A 13,370-nucleotide genomic window follows, 5' to 3' on the forward strand; every position below is an offset into this window, starting at 1 on the left:
GGTTGCAAAAGTTCAAAAAGGAAACACGAAGGAAAAAGAAGAGGGTAGCCAAGTGAAGAGAAAGAAAGAATAATGAAGAAAGGTTATTTTAGGAAAGTAAAACAATGAAGGTTATTCTAGGAAAGTAAAAAGGAAGGTTATCCTAGGAAAAACAGAATTGTGAAGGAAAAAGAAAAGGGTAGCCAAGTGAAGAGAAAGAGAAAACAATGAACGAAAGTAAAACAATGAAGGTTATTCTAGGAAAGTAAAGCAATTCCAGTAAAAATGAAAAAAGCATAAAGTTAGTCATGGCCTTCCATGGGTAAACAAGATCAAGAGAGCCTGAACCAAAGGACCACATTTGTTACCAATGGCATCCTATGGGTAACAAAGATCAAGAGGCTGTAAACCCAAAGAACAATCTGGATAACATATTTCTTTGCTTGAGAATGCATACCGTTGTATAGTTAAAGGCCACTCAAGTGTCAAATTAATTGCATTTCAAGGAGGGATTTAGCCTAGATAAAGACAAAGACTCTTACACATGGGCAAAGTGAGGCATGAAAATTGAGGTCTATGTGATACTTAGATTTGCACAAGCACCAAATTAATTGGATTTCAAAGAGGGATTTAGCCTAAATAGAGACAAAAACTTACACATGGGCAAATTTCAAAGAGGGATTTAGCCTAAATAGAGACAAAAACTTACACATGGGCAAATTGAGGCATGACATAAGACTAAACTAAGCTAATGTTAAAATTTTTCATTAAATTAAAATTTTAGAGAACTCCTTCTTTTGGGGAGATTTTATAACAAAGTTAATGCTAGGATTAGTCATATTGAATAGGGAAAAAAAGTTCTAATGGCTTAATACTGCACATAAAAACCACTAACCATCACCTATAGGTGCACATTATTAAGCACATGGTTGCCAATACCAACTAGCAAAGGCAAACACATCAATACCAAGAGCAGCAACAAGGAGATAGATTATGGCATCCATGGATGGTGGACACCTGTGTGATAGTCAAAGTGTTGCTTTCGCATTTCCTACTTCAAGAGAATGTGGCAACAAGCTTGTAGAGATTCCTAGTGAAGTTTCTTCATGAATGTATTATGAGAATTGGCATTGTAATCATACAAAGCCATAAATGAGTTAAAACTATATATCATGAGCACCCACGATGGACACACTTTAAATGTGTAAACACTTGTGGCCTTGTATATATGTAAATTTCTCTCATAATATAGAGGAGCCTCCATGAGTGTAATTAAGCCTTGCTCTTGTGCTTAACCATCTCTTGTTAGTCACTTTCTTAAACCTTGCTAGTGTGCATGTGAGAGAGAGTATGTGTGTGACAGGTGAGGAGAGAGCATTACCAATGGAGATGGAGTATTGCACAATAGATACAAGGAATGAAGAAAGGATCTCTTCACATGTGAGGGTGGCATCCCTTGATCTTGGCTCAGGAGATCAACTTATCAACAACCAATGTCCATATGACACTAAGGGATTAGAGGAGAGGAGTGAACCTTTTGTAGATGCCTCTTGTAGATGATTCCACTGGCATCAACTCTCTCACAGCTACCAAGAGGATGAAGAGAAGAAGATGAAGAGGGAGTCTGCCAAGGACTAGTCTCTGTGCTATTCAACTAGGGCTACCTTGATATCCACATCTATCATGATATCTATTACAAGAAAGATCTTCTGTTCTAGAGTCCATCGGGATGGGGGAAATAGTGCTCAACAAAGATCTCTCCTCACCTTGGGAAAGGGAGGGGGATGTGTGAGCCTTGAGTAGCCTACCCTAGGGTGGCCATGCATGTTAGGAGTGCACACATGGCCGTCGATGGACTTGGTAGCAATCGGAGAAGTCAGAGGGCAGAGGTGAGGAACGCGTAGAGAGCTTGGAAAGCATCAGCGATCATGATGACCAATGAGGTTAGAGAGCATTGGCGATGATACGGTTGGTAAGGTCGAGAGCTCAGTGAAGATGGCAAAGACAAGAGGATTGAGTGTCAAGAATGTGGCTAACCATCTACATCTCTTTTTTTCTAAACATGCACGGCCAGTAGGCTTCTTTTCCTTTGTTCTTTCATCTTCTTGGATATTTTCATATCTTGGTGTTGTAAACTAGAATGCTTGGGTACCCTTATCCTCTTGATTGCTTGCACTTGTTCGTTTTTGTCAACATACTTTGTGTGTCCTTCTGTTCATGTATAAACATCTTGAAGCGCTTGAATGAAGATGGACACTGTAACCCATACCGTTTCTGCAGCACATCTTCTTCGTATGCGTGTCTTTCTCAAGTCTATATGAATAGCTTATAGAGCTCGAATGAGCATGAACATCAGGCCTATGATTATATTCGACGTGAGGAATCAATGGACATTGACAGAGATTTTAAAGTACATTGCAAGGAAGATAATTCCAAATTCATTTACCACATTTGAATTTGAGTTACACGTCATTCATCAAGTTATAGGATTTTTGTGCTCGTTTGTGTGAGTGAAGTTAAAAAAACCATACATAAAGTATGGTAGGGGGTTGGCACAGTCCTCCCCAAAATTTAATAAACATAGGAGAATGTGCCCTTCTTCTGTTTCCCAAATAGCACTTTCGATATTGAAAGTGGATTAAAACACCTTAAGTGTTGAAGGCGGCCATTAGTCTTACGTATTGATTCATGATACAAAACTCATTTTCAAATGTGGTAATGAATTTGTAATTTTTTAATTTGCCGAGGTACTTTTGAATCCCCATCGAACATAAGAATAAGCTTCAAGCTCATCAATTGGCGGATGTCAGTCTAGCATTGCTTCCAAGTATGCTTTCAAATTCATGTTTATTTGAGCATTTCAAATATGCTTTACACTACACGAAGTATGCTATCCAAGCACTCACACAAAACACGGTAAAAGAAGGTTTAAAAAAAAATCTTATTTTGCAAGCTTCAGAGCATGGAGTGCACCTAGTTTTGATGTGTGTGTGTGAGTGAGAGAGAGAGAGAGAGGGAGAGAGAGGGAGAGAGAGAGTGCATTGCAAGCGTGCTTTAGGCCAGGCTGCGAGTGCCCTTTGATGCATCCACTTGCCTTTGTTAATGGGTGCCTCTCCAACTTGCTTGTAGCAGTAGAGCAGACGGCAATTGGAGTCTTTCTTTCCACTCCCTTCTCGCCATTGTGTAGCAGCAGACGGTAGACGACAGTCCTCTCTCTTTGCATTAGAGTTTGTTTTCTTTGTTTTTGATCAATTTTTGCTTATAGATGTGTATTTTTTTTTAAATTATGAAATAAAAGACTTGTTTAGAGCTGCATTTTGCATTAGAATACCATAAAAATGATGCACTTAGTGATTTGTTTCATTTCTTTTTCATGTTAAAGCGTTTACGTAGAATTCATATGCTTATTTTTTTGTGTTTTAATCACGTTTATGGTGTTTTTAAGTATATAGAAAAGTTAACAATCTATTAAACAACTATAATCCCCAAAAAATCCAAAAAACATTAAAACTCTTAATTTTCACTAATCTCTCCTAATCTTCTTGTGTTTTCATTAGTAGAGCAATAAGGGAGGCTAGAGAACAGAAAATCCATTAAAAAAGAGCTTCAATCAAGAGTGAAATTGTGGTAGTTAAAGCATTTAGAGCACTGTGATGAGAACAAATCCACGAAAAACCCAAAAATGTATCTCGAATTAACTAATTTTAGTGACTTTTTAAACCCAAATATAGTTGCTTTTGGGAGTTAATTAAGGGTGCATTAATCAAGTGTTTAGTGATGGTAATTGCTAACAAGCAACAAGATTAGTAATTAGATTGCTAAATCTTCCAAATTGGTGGCATTAACTGATTAAATTTTTATTAATTGATTAGTTGCCCAAAACCTCTTAATTTGTAGCTTGTTAGCAAAAGCACTTAATTCTTTGCTAAACTTGGAGAAATCTTTGATTTATTAGGCACCCCTAACTTTAGTGGGAGCCCCATGATTGAAGATGCAACCCCACCCTTCTTCTAAGGTTCCCCCATTTTCCCTCTTTTTCTAACTACCTAGTACCATAACCTATCCCACTATCTCTTTCTAGTTTTAAAATAACCCCCCTTTTTTCATTTTTCAATTGCACCTTTTTCTTCCTTAAATAAAACAAATCACCCAAAAAAAGGATCTTGTGTATATTTCTCAATTTGAAAAGCATATTTTTCAAAAAAAGAGCACACATGTTTTTTACATTTTAATTGTTCTTTATATATGGTTACCTTCTTTTTTATTCAAATTGAAAAAGGATAAAAACTGAAAAATATAATAGAAAAATAGAAAATCCCCTTAGAAACTACAAAAAGAGAAAAAGCACAAAAATAAAAACCTAAAAGCCCAAAAGAAAAAAACTAGAAAAACAAATCAGAAAACCAAAACGACCCCCTAAAGGTTGCAACCTACCCTCGAACCCCCTAGGTGTAGCCACTACACCCCCCCCTAAATCCACACACATATTGACATTATACAGAAAACGACCCCCTTGCACCATGCACTTCCTGTGATGATGTCCTCTCGGCATGCCCAATTTTCGATTAGCCAACCCTTCACCTTCATATTGGTCCATGCCCCACTGACCTGGGACACCACCTACTCCATCTCTCTCCAGGAACCACCTCGGTCCTCCACTCCTTCATTGTCTATTGTTGGTAGGCTACCCATGTCATCCTTGCACATGTGATTTCATAGCTCTTGTCCCACCTCTTGATCTCCAGATGGAACTTTTGTTGGTTCATTCCCCACATAGGAAATCTCGTCCAAAATTGTGAATTTTTTGAGATTTCATAGTTAAGAGGGATGACATTTTTTATGACATAAGTAGGGAATGGAGTTTCTTAGCATTATTTAGAGAAAATCTTTTGAACTAGTGAATTTTTTAATGGAGAATCCAACACCTACCTAGAGAAATAAAATTTACTATGTAGAGAATCCAAAAGGTACACCTAGAGAATTAAAATTTACTATGTAGAGAATACACTTTACTTATGTAGAGAATCCAAAAGGTACACCTAGAGAATTAAAATTTACTATGTAGAGAATCCATTTTACTATGTAGAGATTATGGTAATGGAGCATCTATTGTGATTTAATTTGGAGCATTATACTTCTAAATATTCAATATACTTTTGTATATTAAGAAAATAATGCCCTAGCTTATGTTGATTAAGGGGAAATTGCAGAGGGGGGAGTTTAACACCAAAGATCTACTCTCCATTAAGTGGGAAACTGTAGGGTGGTGACTTTAATAGCAGCAGCTAAGATCTATTCTCCATTAAGGGGGAATTATAGAGAGAGGATTTTAACACCTAAGCTGTATTCTCCATTAAGGGTAATTGCAGAGTGGGGGAGTTTAACGCCTAAGATATACTCTCCATTCTCGATAAATACCATGATAGGGCCTTTTTTATAAGGCATAGAGCTGTCTATGTCAAGCCTAAATTAGCTCAACTAGCAAATCAACGGAATTCAAATTGCACTTAACTAATCTAGATTTAAAAGCAAAGATACTTCCATTTTCATATTGTAAGAATAAGAGCTTTTGTCTCTTCAATGTGCACGTGTGTGCAGACATACTAATGCTCACATATTTTCTAGCACACACACTGTTGGCGGACAACCAACCCGTTTGGCCCACTGCCCACATCACTGTTGGACTGACCATTGTGCAACAAACCAAGCCTTCTTGTTTTGTAACAAACTTGTAACAGCTTCTTGGATAAACGAGTAGTACACGTGGTTGTAATGAAATAAAGGGGATTAGTTGGATAAGGGGATAGAAGAGTGAGAGTGGATCTAGTCTACCCAGGTTGAGATTATAGAAGTAAGTGCATTATTGTCTGGATAGAGAGATTCATGTTAGGTCTACTCATGCCTCTTGCCTTGAGGAGAGGAACAGTACCGAATAGGACATAGGAGAGTTGAGTGAGTAGTTCATGAGTAGAGTTCTTCTAAGGAATTGTACTATAATACTCAAGAATGGATTGGACCTTTTCTTATTGTTACTTTCTATCTATTCATCTCTATTTATTTTGTGTTCAATCTTGTGTTAAGTCATTCCTGTTTTGATGTGGAAGACTATTTGGAATTGGATAGCTATAGGAACTAACCCACTTGCACTCATGCTCAAGCTCCACACACTTAGGTTGGTAGCTCAACGTCCTGGCATTGGCTTATTACATTGGGTGCAGTTGCATTAGTTGCTACTCTTCCGAAAGAGCTGCCTAGGTGGTCTGGAACCACGTAAGTGCCAGGTCTTGACCATACACTGACACTCTTGGCGATCTTACTAGGGAACTAGTACGCTAGGTTGGGGAGGTCAGTCTAGCATAGTTAGTCAGGAGAGTTAAGCTAGTTGAAATAAATTGGGAAGGGGAGTGTGCACACATTGGTGTTAGGAATCTTCAAGAGAGAGTTATAAGAGTACACTAGAGTATGCATGGAGAATGAAGGTAGCTCAAATAGAGCAATGTGGCACCGCTGCCCGCAAACAGGCCGAAGCTGTGGAACACGAAGGACAACTACATCGTCCAAGAAGACTCATAGAAGGGATTCCATGCCAGCTGGAAAGAAAAATTTAAGAACCACTGAGAAATCAAGAAGGAGATCACTAGGGGCCACCAAACAAGAAGCAGGAAGCTCAAGAAGAATAATAACTGGTAGTCATGGGAAGGATGTCTCTTGAGTACCCTAAGTTCAAGGGCAAGAGTGAGGAGGATCCAGATGCCCACATCTTTGCCTTTAAAACCACACTCCTGGCCACACCAGAGCTCCGTTGGCTGCAAAAGATAGAGAATTTTTTGACAACGTTGGGTGGAAAGGCCACCAGCTGTATGCACAATATGGCCTAGAGCACTTCCAGACATTTGAAGAATTGAAGAAGGTCTTCCTAAAAAGGTTCAAGAAAGACAAGACCATAAAAGAAGTGCTGGAAAAGCTGCAGAGGTTAACTCAAAAGAAGAGGCCAACAGAAGACTATGCAGCTGAATTTCGAGCAATGTTAATGCGTCTGGATCAGCCCACCGACCTACTCCAGCCATGTTGAGCCAATGATTTGTGAGAGGACTGAGGGAAAAGCTCCTAATAGCAGTAGCCTTATATGACTTGGATGCGGTGGTGGTAGGAGCTACCAGAGCTGAAGGGATCTCAAGCAAGAAAAGACCCTAAGAAGAAGAAGAAGGACAAAAGGAAGAAGAAGGAGGAAGAAATTTTAGAATTGGATTTCGGAGAAGACACCTTAGAATCAAAGTCCAGTTAAGAGTCGGATTATGCCGAAGATCGAAAGCCTCAAAAAAAGAAAGGTAAGAAGCAGGCAGTAAATGTTTATGAAGAACTAAAGACCGTCCTAGCCAAGATTTCCAAAGGACATGTAGGATCTGGACTCAGATTAGACGTCTGGTGCACAAGGCGCAACAATCAAGGTCACATGAAGGAGGAGTGCCAGTTAAGGAACAGGAAGGGGATTGATCCTAGCTTCTACCAATATAAGATCAACTCAAAAGAGGATGCAACTCCTATCTGACAGAGCATATATAGAATGAACCCCAATTATGTCAAATAAGTGAAGGAGGAGATTGACAAGCTGCTAAGAGTTGGGTTCATCTATCTAGTGGTGGATAGGGTGCAGTGGCCTTCACAAATAGTCATCGTCCCGAAGAAGAACGGGAAGCTGAGAGTCTGCATCGACTACCGTAAGCTGAACAACTCCACCATATCAGATCCGTTCTTGCTACCATTCATAGATTCCTTGATGCTAGATGCGATAGTCGGGCATAAGACGTACTCCTTCTTGGATGGGTTCAACGGGGGTACAACTAGGTATGGATGGCCCCAAAAGATAAAGAAAAAATAGCATTCATGAAAGAATGGGGGGCTTTTTTCTCCAATGTAATGACGTTCGGGCCGAAAAATGCTCTTACTACATTCCAAAGGATGGTTCAGGAAATATTCTAGGAATATATGAGCACCTTCATGAGGGTGTTTGTGGATGATTTTAGTGTGTTCAGAAAGAAAGAAGACCACATAACACACCTCACAATGTGCCTGGAGAAGTGCAGGAAGGCCCGACTGAGCTTGAATCCAGCTAAGTGTGCCTTTGTTGTAACAAGTGGATCCCTCTTAGGGCACATAGTATGTGCAAAAGGGCTAGCAGTGGATTCAACGCCTTGGAAGCAGCAACACCAAGGCAAGAGGGAAAGGAGGCCAAAGCCAGTGGGGGGAAGTACCAACAAGGAATAACAGCTTTGCAGAAGGAAAACGAGCAGCTAAAAAACAAAGTAGAAGTCTGGAAAAGGAGATTCGCTCTCTTGAAAGGGGACAAAGAAGGTATCTGCATAGACAAACGGGAAGGGGAAAGAACTCGTAATATACAAAGGATCATCGATGGACCTAATCCCCACGAGGAGCTAAAAGAGCATGCATGGGTAACACACGAAGAAGCTGGAGGAGAAGGATAATGATGAAACTGCACTCAAGGCACAAATCAAAGAGCTGGAGGCCTTGATGGAGGAGTTTAAAGAGGAGCAGAGGCAGGACAGGTTGACAAGAGAAAGAGGAGGAAAAATGACAATCAAAGAGCAAAATGTTGCTTTGAAAATAGCCCAAACTGATCTCCAGAAGAGACAAGAGCAATTGGACACCATGAGAAGGGCGCATGTAGAAGAGGCACAGAAGAGACAAGAGAAGATGGACGCTATGAGGAGGGTGCACACCAAGGAAGTCAGAGCCAAAGATAAGATGATTGAGGACGCGCCTGCATGACCATTTGACATTTACATCATTGGCGGGTTTGGTAGTAGCTGGCACCAACATATCTTCGCCAGAGATTCTACAGCTAGACTACACCAACTAGTCCACACCTACCCACTCCACTTAGCGTATTCACATTATGGACCGCTTGTATATACTCTATTATGTGTGTTAGTCACTTTATCTTCTTGGTAGATCTCTTTCATTGTGTGAAGAAGAAGAAGAATTTTTAGCCTCTCACCTTGTGTGCTCTCTTCTAGGGTTTGTGTGAGTGTGTGTTTGTGCTTGCAAGAGCTCAATCTCTCTTCTTCCCTGCATCTTTTCACTATAGAGAAGGGTCCATGAGGAATTGGGCCAAAAGAGCATGGGAGTCTGGAAGGACACTGCCCTTAAATGTATGCATACTTTAATTCAGACAACCCAATAGGTAGGTGCCCTAAGACCTTCCAACTGGGAGGAGATTGTAAAATTTATGAACCAATTGGAAGCGTTAAAGATAGAAAGATAGGTCCAAGGTAGCTCCCAAGAAAGGGCATCAAGATAAGGAAGAAGCCCCTCCCCCGGGATCCAGAGCAGTACATGTTACCATATTATAGTAGTGATGTGTGTGAACACACTTAGGACCGCCGGGGCACTTTTTCCCTCACTAGGAGGTTTTTTCCCCCGTGCATTGTATATACGCCTATTATCTTCTAGGGCTGGTTATCTTTCATTTTTGGCACTCATAATACACTACTGTGTTGTGCTCAAGCTTCCTCATCTTCTTGAAGTTGTGTGTGCATTCCTGCAACCCTAATTCCAACAATTGGTATCAGAGCAGGCTTCCTCCTCCCGGGCAGCATCACCGGCACCTGCCGCTTCATCTCCTCCGATTGCAACGAGGTTTCACGAGCGTCTGCAGGTTAGTATATGCCGTGGGATAGCCCGTAGGGCTAGTTCGTTTCAGAATTTTGATCTGAAGTCATTTCGCCCTCCGTTTTTGCATTCCAAGTACTGCGCAGGCAAAATCGTCCTACTGTGCAGATTTTCTGTCAAGATTAAAATCTGCAGGACAGGTGCCCATTCGTCTGTTTTGGGCTGTGCTATATAGCACAGGTCGATTTTATACAGGTTTACCTCTTACAGACAGCATTTACATCTAGTAGTACAGTCATTGGCCATGGCTGACAACAATGATGTATTCCGCATGTTGGCTGCTGAGGATAAGTTGGATGGCACCAACTATCCATTGTGGGCATATATGATGCGACATGTATTGGTAGCAAAGGGGTTATGGAACATTGTGCAGGGTATTGATGCACGTCCTATTGTGGCTGGGAATGCTGCAAACACATCAGAAACAGGTACTGTTGATGATGGTGCAGGCACAAGTGCTGTAGCAGCTGTTTGAGAACCACCACTTTCAGCAGAGCAGATTCGTTGGGATGGTAGAGATGCGCAGGCTCATGCCTTGATTGCGCTGTCTGTCAAACGTACCATTATCCCACATATTCGCTCCTGCAGGACTTCTAAGGATGCTTGGGATGTACTTGCCACATTGTATCAGGCAAGAAATGAGGCTCGTGTTGCTTATCTCCGAAAATAGTTGGAGAGTGAGCATATGAACGAAGGTGATTCTATGGATAGCTTTTTGACAAAGATCAAGGATTTCAAAGAGCAGCTCATTTCTGCAGATGAAATCCTGTCAGACAGTTCACTTGTGCAGACTGTTTTGAATGGTCTACCAGATTCTTATCAGGGTTTTGCTTCCACTCTTCGCTTGATGATGAAAGGCAATCCCAATGCCTTATCATTTGAGGAGTTAGTTTCTGTTTTGCTGCAAGAAGACCAGTCAAGGCAAAACAGGAATATTATGCGTGTCGCAGATCAAGCTTTCGTTGCTAGTCAGAGAAGCGGGAAAGGTAAAGCTGGCTTTTCTTCTAGTAAGCAGAAATCTGCAAATGCTGCGCAACCAAAGAAGGAAGACAAAGATGAGAAGAAGGGTGACAAACAGAAGACATTTTGCAAGTACTATAAGGGAAATGATCATGTCATCAAAGCGTGTCCTAAGCTGGCTGCGAAAGAGGCTAAGAAGAAAGAGGCTGGTATGGCTGTTGCAGATGCCTCTCCTTCTAACAATGAATCTGCTAATGTTGTGCTAGATACAGAATGGGCATTCAATGCGCAGTGCAGTTATGACCCATCTTTGCATGACACATGTATGTCTGCAGTAGATTCAGATGTATGGTACTTTGACAGTGGTGCCACTAAGCATATCACCTCGCAGCGCAGTTTATTCACTTTCCTTGAGTCTGCTCCCACAGGGAATACTGTCACTTGTGCCAATAACTCCTCTTATCCCGTTGAAGGAGTTGGACAGATTGTGCTGAATGTTGCAAATGGCAACACCTTTACACTTTTTGATGCATTGTATGTGCTAGGGATCAAAAAGAATCTGCTGTCAGTCTCCGCATTTGCCAAAACAGGTTTGGTTGTAAAATTTGTGGATGACAGATGTACTGTTCATGATCTCTCTTGTGGTGACATCATTGTAGCATCTAGTTCACTATGTCGAGGGCTGTATAAGCTCAATATGGATGGCAAATGTGTAGAGGATTCAGCATGTGCTGTTATGGATACGCAGGCTATTTCAAATGCAAAACTGTGGCATGCACGTTTTGGTCATCTGAATTTTGCAAGTTTGCTGCGCCTGCAGAAATCTGAAATGGTGTCTTCTTTGCCTAAGCTTGAGGCACCTGTCAAGCATGTTTGTGAGGGCTGCATATTGGGTAAAATGCAGCGTGCTTCCTTTCCCAAAGATGGATCAGTGAGAGCTGAACGCAGATTGCAGCTTGTTCACAGTGATGTTTGTGGTCCCATGCAAACTCCATCATTTGGAAACTACCTTTACTTCGTGACTTTCATTGATGATTTTACCAGGCATGCATGGGTATATCCTTTGAAGGCAAAGTCCGAAGTGTTTTTGTGCTTCAAACAGTTTTTGGTTATGGCTGAAAATGTGTCAGAAAGTAAGATGGGCACCCTCCGTTCAGATCGAGGGGGGGAGTATATGTCTTCAGAATTTAATGCATTTCTGGCTGAGCGTGGGATAAAACACCAATGTACAGTGCCGTATACACCACAGCAAAATGGTGTGGCTGAGAGAAAAAACAGGTCTCTCATGGAAATGGCAAGATGTATGGTTAAGAGTCAAAGTCTACCACATGGTTTTTGGCTTGAGGCTGTCATGTGTGCCACTTATGTACTAAACAGGTGTCCCACCAAAGCATTACAGGTTGTCACTCCATATGAGGCTTGGCATAGCCGCAAGCCATCTGTTGGCCATTTACGTGTTTTTGGTTGCCTGGCATATGCATTAGTGCCTGTGCAACATCGCAGAAAATTGGATGACAAAGCTGTCAAATGTATTTTTGTTGGATATAGTGCTGAGAGCAAAGGCTATCGTTTGTATCATCCACAGACAAAGCGCATTTTGGTTAGCCGTGATGTTGTATTTGTGGAAGATGCAGTTCAGCCCTTGGTTTCATGTACTAAGGAGACAAATATCAGCTCACGTGATGTCTATGATACATTGTTGCCTCTTTTCAGTGGTGCACAGTCAAGTGCAATACCTCATGAGGCAGTTTTTCAGCCTATGCAGGTTTTAAATGATGGCACAGATCAGCCTATATCTGATGCAGATGTGCATGATGCACTTGAGGATGAGAGACAAGAGATTGAGGGCTCTAGGAACATGCCTAGATGGCTGGTGCAGACTTTGCGTGACAGCAAGTTGGATGCCCCTTTGTCTAGTCGCACTCGTTCTGGCTCTCATGGTGCCTCTTATGCGTCAGATTGTTATGCATTGGCTGTTTCTAGTATGTGCGATGAAAGTGAGCCTGTTTCATTTGATGAGGCACAAAGTTCAGAAAATTGGATGGCTGCTATGCAAGCAGAATACGATGCTATTATGAAGAATGGTACATGGTCTTTATGTGACTTGCCCCCTGGCAAGAAGGCCATTGGCACTAAGTGGGTATACAAATTGAAGCGTAAGCCTGATGGCACAGTGGATCGCCATAAGGCTAGGCTTGTTGCAAAAGGTTATGCTCAAGAGAAGGGCATTGATTTTGATGAGACTTTTGCTCCCACATGTCGTATGACCACTATTCGTAGCATCTGTGCATTAGCAGCTCATAATGGTTGGAATGTACATCAGCTGGACATAAAGACTGCGTTCTTAAATGGAGATTTGCATGAGGAGGTGTATGTATCGCAGCCTCGTGGTTTTGTTCAAAGAGGGCAGGAAAACAAAGTGTGCAGGTTAAAAAAGGCTTTATATGGTTTAAAGCAAGCTCCACGAGCTTGGTATGAAAAAATACATGCATATTTGACTGCACATGGGTTTCAGAATAGTCCAACAGAAAGCACTTTGTATGTTAAACGTGTGGATGGTGTACATCTAATCATTGCTCTCTATGTCGATGACATGCTGCTCACAGGACCAAATGAGAGTCATATTGCTGATTTTAAGGCTGATTTGAATGCCTCTTTTGAGATGTCAGATTTGGGGCATTTGCATCATTATTTGGGGATACAATTTAAGCAGTGTGATGGAGGTATTGCTTTGTGTCAGA

The sequence above is a fragment of the Cibotium barometz genome, chromosome 33 (assembly GCF_041138505.1).
Source record: "Cibotium barometz isolate CiBa-2024 chromosome 33, ASM4113850v1, whole genome shotgun sequence".
Taxonomy (NCBI): domain Eukaryota; kingdom Viridiplantae; phylum Streptophyta; class Polypodiopsida; order Cyatheales; family Cibotiaceae; genus Cibotium; species Cibotium barometz.